The sequence below is a fragment of the Schistocerca cancellata genome, chromosome 2 (assembly GCF_023864275.1).
Source record: "Schistocerca cancellata isolate TAMUIC-IGC-003103 chromosome 2, iqSchCanc2.1, whole genome shotgun sequence".
Lineage (NCBI taxonomy): Eukaryota > Metazoa > Arthropoda > Insecta > Orthoptera > Acrididae > Schistocerca > Schistocerca cancellata.
Window position 1 is genome coordinate 497,324,277 of NC_064627.1, and position 18,915 is coordinate 497,343,191.

An 18,915-nucleotide genomic window follows, 5' to 3' on the forward strand; every position below is an offset into this window, starting at 1 on the left:
GAGTCAAGTGGACAGACTGAACCAGAGACTTTGAAGGTCCTGTGATGAGCTATGCTGCGACTTCCTGCACTTTAGCCATTGGGTTGAGAACTGTAGGGTCCCTGTAAGAGTGAGCTACACGTCAGAGACTGCAATCCAGGCAGCTGATTGTGTGTGTGTGTGTGTGTGTGTGTGTGTGTGTGTGTGTGTGTGTGTGTAGTGAGTGAGGGGGGAGGAGGGGGGCGGGGTTATGCACAGGGGTTTCTTGGTGACCCTCCAGCCAGTTCAGATAACATAGCTGTAGAGGATCTGGACGTGTTAGTATAAGATCGAAAGAAATGTCCCCATAGGTATGAGTGCCAAAATCATAGTGATTAACCAGCGAAGAATCCGAGCCAGCGTTTGAAAGGCTCCTAAAAATTTGTGGAGCTCACATTATGTTAGGTATAGGAAGTTGATTACAACACGAAATAGATAGCAGTGAGATATTTGGGGAACATTCAAGCGGATATAGAAAGAGTAAGCTGATTGCTGAGTTGATGTAACTGTCGCAGTAAATATAAAACACAGATCCATACAGATAGAAACTGAAACTGCATATGAGATTGTCCAGACACGACTCAGTATCAAGGGTGGGCATTAACTTATAATTCTCTCCTTCTATCGACCACAAGACTCACTTTCAGAGGTAACCGAAAACTTTATGCAAAACCTAAATTCACTAGTACAAAAGTTCCGCAATAAAACTTTCTTCATTGGTAGAGACTTAATAATCGAACACTTAACTGGGAAAATTACTGTTTTGTACGTGATGGGGGTGACAAGACGTCCTGCGAAACATTACGCAATGAATTCTCAGAGAACTACCTGGAAAAGTAGCCCACTCAAGATGGAAATATACTAGATCTCTTAGGGACAAATATACTTGATCTCTTCGAGGATGTTTGCATAGACACAGGTATCAGTCACAACGAGGCAGCTGTGACAACAATGAGTATAAAAGTACAAAAGCAACTAAAACAAATACAAAGGATTTATATTTTCAGCTAAAAAATCAGTGGCATCGTATGTCATTGAGGAGTTCGAAACTTTTAACACTGGACAGGAGCATGTAAAGAAATATATTTCAAGTTCAGAAGACCCTGCACTGGATAGATAAGAACCCAACAACCCTAATAGGAGGGATTCTCCATTGTATACAATCACTATAAAGAAGCTTCTAAAGAAACAGACTACTGCACCGTAGCAGAATATTGTCAAATGATCTTTCAAAAACCCAAATAAACTCTATTTGTATATAAAGGCTGTTAGTGGTACCAAAGTTAGTGTCCAATTAGTCATGTATGAGACAGGAAGTGAAACTGAGGATAGCAAAGCAAAAGCAGAAATGCTTTACAAAGGAAAATCCAAGGGTATTGCCCAAATTTAATTCTCACACCAGTGCAAAGGTGATTGAAATAGATATTAGTGCCAGTGGTGTTGTAAAACAGCTGAAACTGAATAAAACTCCATAGCCTACTAGAATCTTATCATATTTTATACCGAATTTGTAGCTGTGTTAGCCCCTCTTTTAACCACAGTATATCGAAGATCCCTCGAAAAAAAAAAAATGCGTCCAGTCATTTAAAGACAGCATAGGTCACATCCATCTACAAAAAGGGCAGCAGAAGTGATCCAAAAAATGTCTGTCCAATATCCTTGACCTCGATTCGCTGTAGGATCTTAGAACATATTCTGAGCTGAAATATAATGACGTATATCGAAAAAAATGACCTTCTTAATGCCAGCCAGCATGGGTTCCGAAAATATCGACCATTTAAAACCCAGTTCGCACGGTGGCCGAGCGGTTCTAGGCGCTACAGTCTGGAATTGCGCGACCGCTACGGTCGCAGGTTCAAATCCTGCCTCGGGGATGGATGTGTGTGATTTCCTTTGGTTAGTTAGGTTTAAGTAGTTCTAAGGTCTAGGGGACTGATGACCTCAGACGTTAAGTCTCATAGTGCTCAGATCCATTAAAAAAAAAAAAAAAGTCTAGTAAACAAGGGCTCTGAAGTGTGTACCTTAAGAGCTGAGAGCACTTCTTGATTAGATGTGTGTGGCGGGGAGGGGAGAGAGATTTTAGGGCAAAGGTTACGATTATAAGCTTTTCTCACTGTGTCACGTGGCCCCTATGCCACCACGCGACATTCAGTCCCACACTGGACAGTGTTCATAATGTTCTGGCTCGTAAGTGTACACTTCAGTTTGTTAAACTGTTCCCTTCTGGAACAAATCCTTCAGTGAAGCATAATAATTTTTGTAGATGAACAAATGAAAATAAAACAAGACTGTCCATCTTTGAAGAAAATAATCAATCGTCTTGGCCAATTTTGAAAGTAGCTGCTGTTTTAGAATAACTTTTATGCAGCTAATTGGCAGTTCTGAGGTGTACGTTCACTGTGAAGTTAACACATCTTTGTGTAGGCGCAGAGCGTGTGCCTGGTCAAGATAAATGAATCAGTGGCCATTCATAGGGAGAGTCAAAGGAGAAGGTGAAATGTGCATTTTAAGAATTACGGTTTATTCCCGGGTTGGGGCCAATTAGCTTTGTCGGGGGCAAGAGATGATGTTACAAGACTGACTGTCACACATGAGAAATAAATCAGTAGTACAGCAGATACAAGAATATGGCGACAAACGTCTGGTGTCTGATATAAAGGAAGATCTTGAACTCCCTATGGATGCGTTTAGAAGGCTGGAACTGACAAAAATAACAAGACAGTGAAGTATTTTGCGATGTCGCTGTTCAGGACTGCTCTTCTGTCCACGTAATTTACCCTGGAAGGAACACACATCAAGGATTTACTGAATGATTAATTTGGGTCTGGGAAATGATGATGAGGAACCGGCTGCAGAAGAAGAAAATGTGCATGCTGAACTGCCACCAGTTGAAGGTGACAGTGAAGGTGCTAAATTGTGCTAATGCTAAAGACTCATTCTTTGAATGCTGTAATTTTGACTGCAATCATCTGTCACCTTATTTATGTCATTTCATTGTAGCCATTTTTGTTACTGTTTTTGTGGAATAATAAAAAAAAAAGATGTTTACGGCTCGGACTCTTACGCCAGAGGTCTCGGGTTCTATTCCTCCTCTGGCACTTTTTTTTCTTCTGTTTCATTTTCTTTTATTATTCCACCAATTATTCAGAAAGTTTCCCAAACCTACATTATCTTTAACAAATTAGTTACGTTACTGAATAAAAATTATTTTCTTTTTGTCCAACAAAACAATTCATGGTGATGGGTTTTCCATTTTTCATTGTAAAGTATACAAGGAGAATCATTGGGTTTTTAATCAGAATAACAAATTCGATTGGGCGACATTCAATTTTTATACATATAATAATTATAAACAAGAACTGCAGTGGTAATTATCGTAAAAACAAACAAAGCAATAATTTTTGCGTCATCTTGCGCAACATATAAAAGCCGATTTTTTACAATCACAGGGCGTTTGTAATAAGTTTGTACAAAAATATGCCGCATTAACATTTACGAAAATGTTTTGAGTTTCTGATCATTTTGAGGCAAACCAGGCATATTGAATCATGTCTCGGAATATTGGTGACGATAACTGATGGTGAATTATAGAATGAATTTTTATACAGTCTTCCAGGGAATTAATTTCACGCTTCTCCTGTAACAATGCGCTGCAATTTTGCAAGCAACAGAAGGAAAAAAAAAGTGCCAGAGGAGGAATAGAACCCGAGACCTCTGGCGTAAGAGTCCGAGCCCTAAACATCTAGGCCAGATTTATTTATTTATTTATTTATTTTTTATTCCACAAAAACAGTAACAAAAATGGCTACAATGAAATGACATAAATAAGGTGACAGATAATTGCAGTCATAAATTACAGCATTCAAAGAATGAGTCTTTAGCAGTAGCACAATTTAGCACCTTCACTGTCACCTTCAACTGGTGGCAGTTCAGCATGCACATTTTCTTCTTCTGCAGCCGGTTCCTCATCATCATTTCCCAGACCCAAATTAATCATTCAGTAAATCCTTGATGTGTGTTCCTTCCAGGGTAAATTACGCGGACAGAAGAGCAGTCCCGAACAGCGACATCGCAAAATACTTCACTGCCTTGTTATTTTTGTCAGTTCCAGCCTTCTAAACGTATTCATAGGGAGTTCAAGATTTTCCTTTATATCAGACACCAGATGTTTGTCGCCATATTCTTGTATCTGCTGTACTACTTATTTATTTCTCATGTGTGACTTGCAGGTGCTAGGCCAGACGGCGGCTCGGCAATGGACCAACATTTTATACTCATAAGGCACCTAAGAAACTTTGGATCGATTTTTCTCGGGATTTTCCGAGTAGTGCGTCCTAATATTTTAACCACGTGAGGTGTTAGGGGTCCTCTTTCACCACACAAAATTTCGGACAAATCCCGGACCCCACGGTCGTGCCGTCTCCTTGTGAAATGTGTTACTAGACCACCCATAAGAAAACAGCGATATCAACGCTAGTCTTCGGGGTCCTAATCACATCGCAGAGGCCTCAAAAAAAAAAAAAAAAAAAGGGGTGAAATGTGGGAAAGAGGGTGTGTGATGACCTCCCCTTCGTATGACACGTACACGATGGCATTGGGTAGAATTTTGATGAAATCTGGTGCTAATGTGCCGTTATTAACTCACCTTACACCACGCATGAACTTCTGGGCTCTGACCTTTTTTTCGCATGTGTTGATATCTTGCTGTTTGAAGCGCCGCCGAGCCCGAAGGGTGACATAGCAGGGCACCACGCTTTTGCACAACTTCTGAGAAAGGTTGTAGGCAAGTTTGATCGAAATTTCAAACTCCTGCGTCGCAATGGTAGACAGTTATGTGGTCTCAAAAAAGTAATGAAAAATGAGAAATTAAACTTACAGTGATATAGCCCGAATGTTCGGGATTTTACGAGCGGCGTTCAATAAGTAATGCAACAGATTTATTTCTCGAACAGTTTTAGTTGGAAAAAATGTGGAATTTGTTGTGGGACATCGCTTCAGCCTCTATAGCTTCATGAAGTTCCGAAAGGTGGCGACGCTATACGTAGCCTTCAAAATAGGTGCGTTTCAAACAGAGAGCTATCATTGATTTCTTTTGGTGGAAAACCAGAGCATCGTAGATATTCACAGGCGCTTGCAGAATGTCTACAGAGACGTGGCAGTGAACGGCGAGTCGTTGGGCGAGGCATCTGTCAATCGTACTTTGGCAAGACGTGTAGGTGTGGTAGAGAGCCAAATGCTTCCTGTAAATCAAGAAATACTGTTTCTACCTGACTACCATGTTATGTGGCTTTCAGAATGCGATATCAACGCTAGTCTTCGGGGTCCTAATCACATCGCAGAGGCCTAAAAAAAAAAAAAGGGGTGAAATGTGGGTAAGAGGGGGTGTGATGACCTTCCCTTCGTGTGACCCCACGAAAGTCTACTTAGAAAATTCCAAGAACCAACTTGAAGTGTACATCTATGACCCCGTACGTATCGGTCCTATAAGCATAGCGGAGACAAGATTAGACGCAGAGAGGCCTTGGGCAATTATCCTTCTGTGCTCCATACGTGAATGGTAAGGGAAAGAGCGCTAATAACTGGTAATATGGGGGTCTGGGGCGCCTTGCCACTGTTCGTGCGGCTGCCCACGTCGGAGGTTCGAGCCCTCCCTCGGGCATGGGTGTTGTGTTGTCTTTAACGGAAGTTAGTCTAAGGTAGGTTACGTAGTGTGTAAGACTAGGGACCGATGACCTTAGCAGTTTGGTCCCTTAGCAATTCACACACATTTTGGTAAAATGGGAATTACCCTTTGTCAAGCACTCCACAGTGGTTTGCACAGCATTGTCAAGCACTCCACAGTGGTTTGCACAGCATAAGGGTAGATGTAGATGTGGTAATAATGTTGAGACTCATCAGTGCATATATACATCAATGCTACAACTTCGTGGCCGAGCGGTTCTAGGCGCTTCAGTCTGAAACCGCGCGACCGCTACGGTAGCAGGTTCGAATCCTGCCTCGGGCATGGATGTGTGTGATGTCCTTAGGTTAGGTAGGTTTAAGTAGTTCTAAGTTCTAGGGGACTAATGACCTCAGAAGTTAAGTCCCATAGTGCTCAGAGCCATTAGAACCATTTTTTGAGCTACAACTTCCATTAGAATTTATCTGAACTGTGGTAAACCTCTACTATTTTCAAAAGCCCTAGAGGAAGCGGTCACAACCTTAATTCTGCCAGCGAGTCCCCTTGAAGATGGCTGGAAGAGTATCAGTCAAAATATCGGAAGAAGAAATAATAGTACCCCGAATGCAGGGTCGAAAGTGATAGATTACCTGAACCATCTTTATTTTGTCAATGACACTGTTGTATTAGCCTCAAGTTAGATAAACTTCAATCCAAATGGAATGATAATGCAATGATGTCCAGGTTTTTTTTTTTTGCAGCTGAGCTAATGACGTCGTTTTTTCTTCCACCATGTTTCAATTACTTCCCTAGATGTTTTCGTCAGGTTTGGTTCAAATGGTTTAAATGGCTCTGAGCACTATGGGACTTAACATCTGTGGTCATCAGTCCCCTAGAACTTAGAACTACTTAAACCTAAGCAACCTAAGGACATCACATACATCCATGCCCGAGGCAGGATTCGAACCTGCGACCGTAGCGGTCACACGGTTCCAGACTGAAGCGCCTAGAACCGCACGGCCACACAGGCCGGCCGTCAGGTTTGGATCACAGACTTCGTGCTGGCAGTTTGTCAAAGGGTTAAGTCGCCGTTTCCACATCGACTGTTCATTATTTTATTTCCAAAATTTTACACAGTTCATTTACACCAGCATGACCATACTGACCTAACAGACCTGAAGCGCTGTAAGCCCATCTACCTGGCGTGGTTTGATGTCGAGAGCTAATATTTTGACGTGCTCACGCGTTCACACTGATTCTACACTCCTGGAAATGGAAAAAAGAACACATTGACACCGGTGTGTCAGACCCACCGTACTTGCTCCGGACACTGCGAGAGGGCTGTACAAGCAATGATCACACGCACGGCACAGCGGACACACCAGGAACCGCGGTGTTGGCCGTCGAATGGCGCTAGCTGCGCAGCATTTGTGCACCGCCGCCGTCAGTGTCAGCCAGTTTGCCGTGGCATACGGAGCTCCATCGCAGTCTTTAACACTGGTAGCATGCCGCGACAGCGTGGACGTGAACCGTATGTGCAGTTGACGGACTTTGAGCGAGGGCGTATAGTGGGCATGCGGGAGGCCGGGTGGACGTACCGCCGAATTGCTCAACACGTGGGGCGTGAGGTCTCCACAGTACATCGATGTTGTCGCCAGTGGTCGGCGGAAGATGCACGTGCCCGTCGACCTGGGACCGGACCGCAGCGACGCACGGAAGCACGCCAAGACCGTAGGATCCTACGCAGTGCCGTAGGGGACCGCACCGCCACTTCCCAGCAAATTAGGGACACTGTTGTTCCTGGGGTATCGCCGAGGACCATTCGCAACCGTCTCCATGAAGCTGGGCTACGGTCCCGCACACCGTTAGGCCGTCTTCCGCTCACGCCCCAACATCGTGCAGCCCGCCTCCAGTGGTGTCGCGACAGGCGTGAATGGAGGGACGAATGGAGACGTGTCGTCTTCAGCGATGAGAGTCGCTTCTGCCTTGGTGCCAATGATGGTCGTATGCGTGTTTGGCGCCGTGCAGGTGAGCGCCACAATCAGGACTGCATACGACCGAGGCACACAGGGCCAACACCCGGCATCATGGTGTGGGGAGCGATCTCTTACACTGGCCGTACACCACTGGTGATCGTCGAGGGGACACTGAATAGTGCACGGTACATCCAAACCGTCATCGAACCAATCGTTCTACCATTCCTAGACCGGCAAGGGAACATGCTGTTCCAACAGGACAATGCACGTCCGCATGTATCCCGTGCCACCCAACGTGCTCTAGAAGGTGTAAGTCAACTACCCTGGCCAGCAAGATCTCCGGATCTGTCCCCCATTGATCATGTTTGGGAATGGATGAAGCGTCGTCTCACGCGGTCTGCACATCCAGCACGAACGCTGGTCCAACTGAGGCGCCAGGTGGAAATGGCATGGCAAGCCGTTCCACAGGACTACATCCAGCATCTCTACGATCGTCTCCATGGGAGAATAGCAGCTTGCATTGCTGCGAAAGGTGGATATACACTGTACTAGTGCCGACATTGTGCATGCTCTGTTGCCTGTGTCTATGTGCCTGTGGTTCTGTCAGTGTGATCATGTGATGTATCTGACCCCAGGAATGTGTCAATAAAGTTTCCCCTTCCTGGGACAATGAATTCACGGTGTTCTTATTTCAATTTCCAGGAGTGTATAATCCAGTCACACTTGAAAACATTTATTTATTATTAGGGTTCTGTAAGTCTGCTGAAACTTATCAATCTTGTATATGCACTGAGAAAAATTTTGGGGATAAAGTAACAAAAAGTCGAAATAGACTTAACTCTATAACAAATTAAAGGCTTTGGTACATCGCGTAAAAACGTTGTTTGCGCCCATACAAAGAAATATCGCCCGTAGAAATGTTTGAATTCTACGGCTTCAGTTATTTATAATTTTCACAAAAGATGTTCGTAAGAAAATCATTATGACATGACGTTGCCATTGCCACAGAGCGTCGTTAACGTGCTACAGTATTGTTAATTCACACTTAGTTTCTTTCAAAAATAGATCTTGATACTACATTGGTTAAAAAATCAATTGTACATGAAAATAAATGTATGAGACTGGAAAAGGTTTAAGTAAGGTGTAGTGACATTAAGATAACTGCAATCTTAAGGGCTTGAGACAAACTAACAATGACAACTTCATATGGAAGAAGAAAATCTCGAACAAAGTACTAAAGCTGAGCAAAGAAAAATAGCTATGTCGTGTTCCTGGTAAATATTCTCTTTGAAACAAAAGCTTCACATTACTTCATTATGTTCCTCATTCCATTATTAGTGAATATGTATTTTATTGACTAAAAGGATAAATATTTTATTTAGGTAAGTTCAGTGGTGCAACATATTCAAAATTAGATGTATCAACAAACGAGATTATACGGAAGACGTACCGGTACTCAGAAAATATGTAGTTGTGACTTTCTTCTTTATAGTGATGCTCTGCGGAGTGACATTTTACCAACATACACTAGAACACAAAAATTGCGGTTATTACTCGGTAATTAATTTAGAGAAAAATACATTCTGCACATGGGACAGAAACTTACGCGCTGTAATGTGTTGGTCTTTGCACGTGATGTGTGTGTGCATGCTTCCGTGTGTGTGTGTGTATGAGGCTTACTAAGAAAAAAAATGTTGCTATTAAAATTTTATCATCAATGTGGGGGAGAGGGGGAGGTGGTCATGCTATTGTGTTTATTTGTCATTTTGTTTTAACATCGAGTTATCTAACGCATTCGGTATAAAACGAAACACAGTTCTCGTTGGGCTTAACTTTAGTTTTAGAACTAAGCGAAGAAAACTGCCAACGATAAGCAAGAGCTGTTGCAGCGCCTTTCTGCAAACTAGTTGGAATCGTTATAGTTGTAGCACCTCTTGCGATATAGGGAACATTCCTCTTCATCAGTGTTGTATACAAAACAGTTAACAGCTCGTTTCTTTGTCGTCATGGAAGTTTTGTTTTGAATTAGAATATTGTAAAGTCAGTGGTTTCGTTTCCTCGTCCGTTTCCTGCTTGTAAACAAAATTTCAACAAATACTTCATACATCTTTCAGTTACATTTAGCCGGCCGGTGTGGCCGTGCGGTTCTAAGCGCTGCAGTTTGGAACCGTGTGACCGCTACGGTCGCAGGTTCGAATCCTGCCTCGGGCATGGATGTGTGTGATGTCCTTAGGTTAGTTAGGTTTAAGTAGTTCTAAGTTCTAGGGGACTGATGACCTCAGAAATTAAGTCCCATAGTGCTCAGAGCCATTTGAACCATTTTTTTAGTTACATTTGTTCTTGTTAATTTCGTTGTGCCACAAATCAAGAATCTAAAATCTACATTCATTGTCCATACACCACATTCGCCACCCTTCCACGAATATGCCACAAAATACTGCTCATTTGCAGAAGATGATTTCATAAAACAAGAACATGTTCGCGTGCGGCACAAGGCACGCTTGAGGATGTACTAATCAACTTCCTGAACCAATTTACGCATCGTAATATCCGCAAAACTAGTCACAGATTTTCACTGTCTCTCCTTCCCCCTCATCACTTTCAGATATAATCTGCCGCCACGTCCACATTTTAACGAGCCACAGACGCGTAGGTATTCATTCTTGAAAACTGCCCAATTAAATATACGAGGTTTGGTACTTTAATAGTGGCTACTATTTATTTACAGCTCGTACAAAATAGATACGTGTTTTAAAGTTTTACTGACTTTCAAAGTAGTCACCAGCATTGTGTATAACCCATTGCCAGAGATGTGGAAGTCGTAGGATACTCTTAGCAATGCCAGTTCTGTTAACAGTTCGAGCGGCGCGGTCTATTTCCCGACGAATTTATAGCAGTTGTGAAGCGAATGCCGTGAAGTGTTTCCTTCAGTTTAGAAATCGAGTTGAACTTACGAGGCTAATATCAGTCAGAGGAGTGCAGTAGGTGGTATAGTACTTAGAGACTCCATCAGTCAAACAAATCAGTAACAGCTTGCACTGTACGTGCTTGGGAATTGTCCTGCAAAGTGATGGTCAGGTCCTGCAGAAAGTGTCATCACTTCTGTCTCTATGCTGATTATCTTTGTAACACAACCTACGAACAGCATAGAGACAGAAGTGATGACACTTTCTGCAGGACCTGACCATCATTTTGCAGGACAATGCTCAAGCACGTACAGTGCAAGCTGTTACTGATCCATTTTTGGAACACAACCTACGATCAGCTTAGAGACAGAAGTGATGATACCTTCTGCAGCACCTGACCACCATTTTGCAGGACAATGCTCAAGAACGTAAAGTGCAAGCTGTTACTGATATGTTTGACTGATGGGGCTGCTAAGTGCTTTATCACCTACTGCACTCCCCTGACTAAAGCCCTCATGAGTTCAACTCGATTTCTAAACTGAAGGCCGCGCGGATTAGCCGAGCGGTCTCGGGCGCTGCAGTCATGGACTGTGCGGCTGGTCCCGGCGGAGGTTCGAGTCCTCCCTCGGGCATTGGTGTGTGTGTTTGTCCTTAGGATAATTTAGGTTAAGTAGTGTGTAAGCTTAGGGACTGATGACCTTAGCAGTTAAGTCCCATAAGATTTCACACACATTTAAACATTTAAACATCTAAACTGAAGGAAACACTTAACGGCATTCGCTTCACAACTGCTACAAATTCGTCGGGCAATAGACCGCGCCGCTCGAACTGTCAACACAACCGGCACTGCTGAGAGTATCCTGCGACTTCCACGTCGCTGGCAACGGGTTATACACAATGCTGGTGACTACTTTGAAGGTCAGTAAAACTTTGAAACACGTATCTGTTTTGTACGAGCTGTAAATAAATAGTTGCCACTATTATAGTTCCAACACTCTTGTATAAAATGTTTTAAAACAAATGTAATTTTTTACATCAGTCGCTATTAAAGTGATTTTGCTTTTTGGGTTGTCATAATGCACTCCAATAAAACACGTTCGCTCCCCCCTCCCCCCTTCCCAATCCGCGCCTAGGTGTGAGGAGTATTGGTCGGAATGACACGGTATCCTTTTGAGTTTGAACTCGTGTTCGGAAATATAATTTCGGGGACTCTAATGTAATAATGACCTCCTACCTGTTCGAAAGTTTTGCCTCCCTCTCGACCCTTCCGCCTTCTTTAAATCTTGACGGATTGCGCGAGATTCTCACATGTACGCACAAATCGCAGCGATGAATCGCTGATCCCTCGTAATTCTCGAGCAGTATTATGAATTGCAAGCGACCAGTCGCTCTGTGTAACAATACGGCTAGTTTTGACGGAGTCGATTGTCCAGGTCTAGTCAACAAGCGTGATTATGTTTAGTTTCAAAAATGGTTCAAATGGCTCTGAGCACTATGGGACTTAACATCTATGGTCATCAGTCCCCTAGAACTTAGAACTATTTAAACCTAACTAACCTAAGGACAGCACACAACACCCAGTCATCACGAGGCAGAGAAAATCCCTGACCCCACCAAGAATCGAAACCGGGAACCCGGGCGTGGGAAGCGAGAACGCTACCGCACGACCACGAGATGCGGACATGTTTAGTTTCTTTCGTTATGGCACGGTGGGGTAAGGACTTTTACATTTGAATTTATGGAGTTATACAAGGAGCATGAGCGACTCTGAAATTTAAATTTGAAAGTGGAGCTGACATTTGTATTATAAGAGAGTTCAGATCTAAAAATACTGATACTCTTAACTTTAGCTGTGGCCAGCATTTTGAAGCCTGTGATGTAGTAGAAATTAAAGTGAAGTTCATAGTAACAGTCACAACATACTGGGTTCCAGCTAGTGATTTTGAGTATTCATAAACAACTTAATGCATTATTAAACCTTTTTAACTTCTAAAGAGAATAAGGTGATACTAAATGGAGATTTTAATTTAATGTTTTTATGAAACACCTATTCTAGAGCTATGTCTACATTATTTGTCATTTCATTTAATCTAACTCTTACACAGTTAACAACAAGAGTTATTGGCAGCAGTGCTCCTATTGATAACATTTTTGTAGACATGTAGAGAGTGCACAGCCATGTGTAAATACTTGAACAGTAAGACTAATGCTTAAAAAAAGAACAGAGGACTTTATAATGTATTTGGGAAATACAGACTGGAAAGATGTATACAACACAACTAAGTTAACGAGACACGCCCTTCCCCCCGCCAGCCACCATATCTGCATAAGTATATTTAAAGGTCTTTTTTGCCTGAGTCACAAATAGTATCAGAACATCATAGAAAGTAACGATAAATGGACGTGGTTGGGACAGGATTAAATCACGTCACGAGTTGTATGGCACAATTCCAAGCAAAGCAATAATCAAATCACCAAAATGTATGCATGTTCAAGGAGACATAACTTCGTGCAGCAACACGATAAGAGCCACTGGAACACGGCAAAACTGCGACATAAGAAATGGACCAAGCTAATAAGGAATTGTTTGAAAATAGTTTGAATCTGAACACTTTCTTAGTGGATAGCCTATATTTCCAAAAACGTCCCAAAACAAGTTTTCAATTTCCGTTTGGTATTTTTACGTGTTTTTGTCAACGTATAAAAATAAATTACCACCGCTACTAAACGTAGTCTATTCTCAATACCAATTGTTCACAAAACAGCAAAGTTCGAAACACTGGTCAAAACAGTATGGTAAATCGCTCGTTACGTGGCGGAAATGAAGCGAGCGATTGACTGCAAGCGATATCGCTGCCAAGATCGCTGCGATACGTCGCTCGGGTGTGGAGTCGTAAAGCCTTTGTGAGCTGCCGAAGTCGACTAATGTGAATACGAAATGAAGTTTGAGGTAGTGTACCTGAGGTCTACATTCGCTGTTGACAACGCCCCCCTCCCCCCCCCCCCCCCCCCCCGCAAAAAAAGGACTGCATGCTATATGTTTGGTTAAATTGAAAGACAAAAATATAATTAAAAAAACATTTTATGTGGTAGATAACGTTTTCTAGCGCTACTTGCGAAACTACTGGTTATCAACAGAAAGTGCACTCCAAAAACAACTAATGCGTGATCAGAATGATCGTCATTAAATTGAGGGTTAGCAAAGTAATGTCGAAAAAGATCTACAGCATAACTTCCAGCGAGTGTTTACGGGTATATTATGTACATATACTGGACATCAGTTCTGAAAAATACAAATGGGAGGGAAGAACGTAACTCTTGCGTAATTTCCGTAGCACTCGAACAAACACATAAAATAATATTATTTTATCAATAACAGCTAAAGAAATCTGCAGCTGTATAGGAGCATAACAACACTGTTTTATTTGGTATATATAAAATAACATTTCCACTCTCCCGTGTTTTCTCAGTTAACGAGATGTAGAAATTCATTGTGACTCGGGTAATTACTACAGCTGTAACCAAGTAGTTCAATGGTAGTAATGCCCTGTGACAACACGCAGAATTACCGTATCTGAGATTGTGTATTCGGTGTTTCTAGTTGCACCTGTGTTCGAACCTTGTTCCGCGTTAGTTACAATACAATTGCTACAATGACCAGATTATTTTACATCTTTGCATCGAATCGGGTGCCTACTGTTTCTTCTACTTGGTTCCCACCACAAGTCTGCTGGGTCAGATTTGTATTATTTGTATTTTATGTTTTGAGACTCTATATTTGTTACGCGTTAGCCATAAATGTGTAAGATGGACAGCGTACAAATCTTTTCACTGTATCTAAATTTGTTTTCTGTAATTATGTTGTGTTACGTGAACTGTGTCTTGCTAACTTCATCTCAACCTTTAAACTTATTCTCCAATTTATACTACATTTTTGTCATTGTACATATGTTTTATTAAGTGTACTGTATCTCCCTGCTTGAAAACCTGGCACGTTCCACATCCTTGTGATTTATCACAATTTGGATTTATGGAATTTGTAATAGGAACTCGAAGTGTTTGTATTTACAGACGGATTTAAACAAGTTGCCATTTAACGGTTATAGTGCGCAGGACTGTACCCGCCATCACTACACTAATGGAAACCTGCCTTTGTCATTGGTTTACAATAATTATGTTGCCGTTTCCGCTGTGTTAAATATTGAATCTGCTAATGCTAAAGTAGGAAACTAATCCGCACGCGAAAATATCTCCAACTTTAAGTAAAAACTTAACTTTGGCCCCAAATAAAATTACGAACAGATATATGACATTCTTAGTGTGACCTCGTATGAATTTCAGAGTGTTTTCGTGACTTTTGTGGGATCATTAAACTTTAAACTTCGTGCTTGTTACATGTTAAATACTGACAAAATAAAAAAACAACAACAACAGAAAACTCACTGTTTTCTAATGCTTCTTTGCAGCAAACGCAATATGATATGGGACTTTAGCAAGATCAGTTGCCGAGAGGAAGTATACTGACTATCAACGAAAGAAAAGTATTCCTAGGATTAAATAGTTTTTGAGATTTGACATTTGAAGCTATTCCCCAGGTGGGAAATTTACCCCGTTTCAAAAACTTTATAAGACTTGCTCTACTCAGAACTGAGAATGGCGGCTAGAGCGCTAAAGCAGGCTCTGGAGGTCTCCGGTTCAAACTCGGAGAGGGGCGGAGATTTTTCCTCGTTCCAGTCCGTCCAGGAAGCCCCAGGTCCACTCCAGGCGACTAGGGCGATGCGCCCGCCACCCTCCCCTCCCAACGCCGCAGAAAGGAAAGACTGTACAGTCAGGCCAATAGCCCTGCCGCGGACTTGCGCCACCAGCTTCACTTTTGCTTTTGACACACTTTCGAAGGCTGTAGAACTCCGTACCGTACGTGAATTACAGATATTTTAAGTGATATTTTTCCTAGTAGGTAGAGACTTTAAGTGAATTTTCTGTCGCCGCAGAGTGTGGAGCGCTGTGGCGGTTGACTGTAACAATTGCATCTCGCGACAACCTCACAACTTTGGACTTTGAACGGCAGATGACAACTAATTTAAATCAGATTATCGTACTTTGCACTCAGTTTAGAACCGAACTTGAGGTAGCGATGAGTGGTGTAACACATGCGTGAAATACTACAGCACAGTCAAATGTAACATGATTATAGACGTAACCAGTCAGTTCAACATCTTCCTAGAAGACTTATGCGTCACTCCCTCGGTTACATTCTGATAGCTTTAATAATACGATTTTTTTATTCATCCAGGGCTATGATGATGCTTCCTATGCGCGGTTTATCTGATACTTACTTATAGAAGAATAGATCAAAGCGTATTGTAAATGGGAACTACAGTCTTTCACAAATAATCCTATCAATCTTTGAGGTATAGCCCTCAACTGACTCGGTGAGAGTTCCAGAGACCCACCAAGGGTATGCAGTAGTCGGTTGACTCTTACACTTCACAAACTGTGGGAAAAGCTATTTATTCCCGCCAAAAATGATTTTAGTTTTCCCTCAGTCCTGCGAGTATTATTTAACCAATTTAGCCTCAGAGATATTTCAGCTCCTTGTATAAGAGCGATCTGAAACGTAAAATAGAAATTCATTTAATGTATTCCCCAGCTTCAGACCACAGTATCGACATCAGATTCTGCTTCTTTGTGTGTCATCATCAGAAGCTCTGTTTAAAAAGAAAGAAAAATGGGGAAACTTGCGACAGCCAGCTACTACTTTACTACTTGCGGATCGCGTCATTTGTGATGTCTCTAGTGCACGTCTAGTTTACCTACTCCAATAGTTATGCAATTTCTTTTATTAGGTTTCACTTTGAGAGGGCTTTCTCTTGTAATTTTATATTGTGATTATTTTTAATCTCACGTCAGCAATGCAAGAGTTACCAACTTTTATTATATTACGTAAGTAACAATCACCTTGAGTTCAACAAACTGTGGGCACGTCCCATCGCGCCTTGGTTTAGCAAAAACAAACGTAGTGAAATGTTTGTAATTAAGATCAAGTCCTGCAGCCGCAGAACAAAATGAAATAAAAGTTCAAGTTGCAGAGTATCGAAAATATTCCAAGTTTGACAGTCTATAAAACTGCCTAACAGTGGTCCAACGGCAGAGCCCAAAAACAGACGCAAAATTTCCTATCACCAAAACCAATACCTGTAGTAAATTCAAAGTGATCGAAACACCCGACGCGTTCAGGAAGACGACGGTTCAAATACTCGTACTGATGTGGGTTTGCCGCGTTTTCCCATAATCGCTTAAGGAAAATGCCGGGATGGTTCTTATGGAAGGGCACAGCCGCTTTCCTTTCTCCACCCTTCCTTCATCCGAGCTCGTGCTCCCTCTCTAATGATCTAGATGTCGACGGAACACTAAACACTAATCTTTCTTCTTCCTTCCTTCGAGAATATTTCACTCAACAGAACTGGGTCTAAATGAGGCTTAAGTTGAAAACCTTCTCAAATATAATCTGTCACCTAACTTACTTGAGAGTCCGGCAAATCCCGATACAGTCTTATCAGTTGAAAATGTGCGGTCTCATAAGGCGGAGTTACACGTCTCACAGGCTGACTGCAGCAAGCAGCTCTTCTGCAATATGACAGAATGACGGACTGCGGCCAATAATGACCGACTGACCCCGCGCACCATTTTTACACTTTTATATACCTCGCAGCACTCGAATCCTCTCCCGTGGTTCACAAATATATCTTTTTGGGACACCGTTTAAATTCAACACACAAAAGACGTGAGTAATATACCTCGAAAGATGCGTCTTGCGACGCTGGACACTCTCCGAGCTGTGCATATGAGCGTACAATACACAATATTCCAATGAGCACCAAAAATCTAAGTCTCACTACGAAAAATACAAAATTATGAATGTCGAGTCCAATACAACTGTACCAACATATACGTCTACCTCAACTTGTGTACCTCCTTGAGTCACATCCACTCACTCCATCATATTTATTACAGGTTGTAACAAATTTGAATAAAAGACAATTTTGCTATTGGTCAATTAATTAACCATCAGTTGCATTAATAACGCTAACTTACGAGTTACCACTTGCTTACATGAGGCCGTAATTAGGCATGTGTCAGTGCAGATGTGCTTTCACATCATGTCTTGATAACTGTGCATGTGCGATTAATTGACTCCGTGTAAATTAAAATGGCTATACACGTTACAAATATGCGATTTCTACTAGCTACTATTGCAACTGTTTGCTACCATTTGCTAGTTCTAGCTTTGCGCTTCTGCGCACACCAACCTAACTTCAGGAATCACAAAACAGATTCCACAATATGAGTCGCAAGTATGAATTCAAAGGTGTGATGAATTCACCTCGTCGATACGTTAGAGTTCGCGGTACTTTGTTTCAATGCAGGTCATCGGGAAGATGAGGACGTATTTTATAATCAATATTCTGTGTTTGCATGGCAACTAGGTGGCAGCGCGACAACCGGATACTACTGCCACCCTGCTTTCAGGGCAAATACAAGTGCCCATTGTAAACCTTCATGACAAGCAACGGATAAAAAGCAGCTATTTAATGCAACTGAATAAGCAGCACTGCTACTTTGAAAGCTACCGCTTCTTTTCTAATATTCTAGGTTAAATTTAGCTGTCGTCCACATAAAAAGCAGTAAGCAGTATAGCAATAGTTAATACAGAGTACAATTAGTTTCTATGCTCTGCTCGCCTTTTGTTAATGTGTACCTTGACTCGTTGAACACCCATGACGGTCCTTCTTGGTGGAATCTATGGAGCACGAATGAATGAACGAGTGAATGTCCGGGACGAAACCAGTAAGCAGAGCTCTTTCCTGAGTGTGCAGATTAGCTCAAGTAGGTTGACTAGCCGCCGCGGCGATAAGCGACAACAGATAAATACGAGACGGGCGTATCTGTTAGAGCACTCTCTCTTTTTTTTCCTTCTCCAGCCGAATCAGTAACGTATCATACCAGCGTGCGTTGGGTAACCACATTCGCTGTCCAGCTCGAGAAACGCAGATCTCGTGCTGTATCAAGCGGCTCATTCGAAAGCGTTGGGCGAATAAAAGGGACAAAAAAATTGAATTGAAATGTAGTATTCCCTAGTACCAGACAGAAAAATTCAGAATATGTGATTGTGCTTTCTTCGCCATCAGAATCATTGCCGTAACTACGAAGTCACTAGCCAGAGCGCAACAATACCTTCGCTGCGAGACGAGAATTCTAAGCGTCAATTCCGACCGTAGGATTTGGAACTCTTATCAGCTTCGTTTTTAATTGCTCTCTATAGCTCTTGACGTTGACAGATTTTTTTTTTTTTTTG

General features: G+C 42.1%; 1 protein-coding gene across 1 annotated transcript in view; it reads right to left on the minus strand.

Annotated features, from left to right (window-relative positions):
• The window catches only part of LOC126162036 (deubiquitinase DESI2), a 121,206-nt gene extending 102,770 nt beyond the window's left edge, over positions 1 to 18,436 (minus strand). Inside the window, exon 1 of the mRNA XM_049918264.1 lies at positions 18,319 to 18,436. The gene's annotated coding sequence lies outside the window, so the exon portion shown is untranslated. The remainder of the gene's footprint in view (positions 1 to 18,318) is intronic.
• Between the last annotated feature and the right edge of the window lie 479 nt (positions 18,437 to 18,915).